Genomic DNA, 2,500 nt, shown 5'->3' with positions numbered 1-2,500 from the left:
TTTTCGAACTGACAGCAATAAGCAATAAAAGTTAAGCTAGCGGAGTCTTCGGCCGATGTAGCAAAGTTTGTCAACTTGTTGACCTTTGAACCCTCCCCGACGCACCTGATGACGTGCGCCCGGCGGGAGTAGAGTGAGGTAGCTCACGTGATTAACTTATTAATTTATTACTTTCAATAAAGATATTTGGACTGTATGATGCTTTGGTACTCTTTTTTTTTTTTTTTTTTTGTGGGTCTATTTTACTGCCTTTAAAGATGACATCATGCAACAAAATGTTTATTTCAAAATAAAACATGGCCACAGGAGTTGTAAAGGAATTAATCTCAAAATGTGCAATGTCAGTTATTTGCTAACTTATTTCTAGCATGAGCTTTTGAGTGAGTATACCTTGGAGTTCCCCGGGACCCTTTTGTCCCCCATTGACTCCCTTTATTTAGACTTAGACTTACTTCTTTTTTATTGTCATTCAAATTTGAACTTTACAGCACAGATAAGAACAACATTTTGTTACATAAGCTCATGGTAGTGCAGGATAAAAAAGCAAGACGGTGCATATATAAATAAATAAATATATATAAATAATATATAAATATATATATAAAATAAATAAATATATATAAATAAATAAATAGATTACTGTACGGATAAATATATTGCACTTTTTCACATGCGTCCACGTTTATGGATGTATGTTATATTGTCTTTTTTATTCCAGCGAGTTAATGTGAAAAAGTGCAATATATTTATCTGTACAGTAATTTATTTATTTAATTATTTTATATATGTATTTATATATTATTTATATATATTTATTTATTTATATATGCACCTTATTCCTTTTTTAACCTGCACTACCATGAGCTTATGTAACGAAATTTCATTCTTATCTGTGCTGTAAAGTTCAAATTTGAATGACAATAAAAAGGAAGTCTAAGTCTAATCCATTTTGGGGGGAGTTGAGGGGATAATTTAATTATGATGCGTTCAAGAGTCTTACGGACTGAGGGAAGAAGCTGTTACAGAACCTGGAGGTTCTGCTTCGGAGGCTGCGGATTATAACGGCCATTTCTCAATATACTGTAAACCTGTTATTTTATAACGCTTTTTCCATGAAAACCAAATAAATCCTAGCATTTCCCTTTGAAATACAAAACCCAAAACCAGTGAAGTTGTCACGTTGCGTAAATGGTAAATAAAAAGAGAATACAATGATTTGCAAATTCTTTTCAACCTATATTCAATTAAATAGACTGCAAAGACAAGATACTTAACGTTCCAACTGGAGAATTTTGTTATTTTTTGCAAATATTAGCTCATTTGGAATTTGATGCCTGCAACATGTTTCAAAAAAGCTGGCACAAGTGGCAAAAAAGACTGAGAAAGTTGAGGAATGCTCATCAAACACTTATTTGGAACATCCCACGGGTGAACAGGCTGATTGGGAACAGGTGGGTGCCATGATTGGGTATAAAAGCAGCTTCCATGAAATGCTCAGTCATTCCCAAACGAGGATGGGGCGAGGGTCACCACTTTGTCAACAAATGTGTGAGAAAATTGTCGAATAGTTTAAGAACAACATTTCTCAATGAGCTATTGCAAGGAATTTAGGGATTTCACCATCTACGGTTTGTAAAATAATCAAAAGGTTCAGAGGATCTGCACGTAAGCGATGATATTACGGACCTTGGATTCCTCAGGTGGTACTGCATCAAAAAGCAACATCAGTGTGTAAAGGATATCACCACATGGACTCAGCAACAATTCAGAAAACCACTGTCAGTAACTCCAGTTCGTCGCTACATCTGTAAGTGCAAGTTAAAACTCTACTTTGCAAAGCCAAAGCCATTTATCAACAACACCCGGAAACGCCGCCGGCTTCGCTGGGCCCGAGCTCATCTAAGATGGACTGATGCAAAGTGGAAAAGTGTTCTGTGGTCTGACGAGTCCACATTTCAAATTGTTTTTGGAAACTGTGGACATCGTGTCCTCCGGACCAAAGAGCGAAAGAACCATCTTGATTGTTATAGGCGCAAAGTGTAAAAGGCAGCATGTGTGATGGTATGGGGGTGTATTAGTGCCCAAGACATGGGTAACTTACACATCTGTGAAGGCACCATCAATCAATCAATCAATGTTTATTTATATAGCCCTAAATCACAAGTGTCTCAAAGGGCTGCACAAGCCACAACGACATCCTCGGTTCAGATCCCACATAAGGGCAAGGAAAAACTCACCCCAGTGGCTGAAAGGTACATACAGGTTTTGGAGCAACATATCCTGGCTTCCTGTGCATTTAAGATGTGATTTTAAGGTTTTACTACTTACGTATAAAATACTACACGGTCTAGCTCCATCCTATCTTGTCGATTGTATTGTACCATATGTCCCGGCAAGAAATCTGCGTTCATAGATGAAGTGCTGGCTGTCCAGAGTCGGGACCCGGGGTGGACCGTTCGCCTGTTGGTTGGTCGGTTGGGGACATCTCTGAGCTGCTGAC

Source organism: Nerophis lumbriciformis, linkage group LG37 (assembly GCF_033978685.3).
Source record: "Nerophis lumbriciformis linkage group LG37, RoL_Nlum_v2.1, whole genome shotgun sequence".
NCBI classification, from domain to species: Eukaryota; Metazoa; Chordata; class Actinopteri; order Syngnathiformes; family Syngnathidae; genus Nerophis; species Nerophis lumbriciformis.
The sequence above is the reverse complement of the archived record's forward strand: the minus strand, read 5'-3'. Positions refer to the sequence as shown.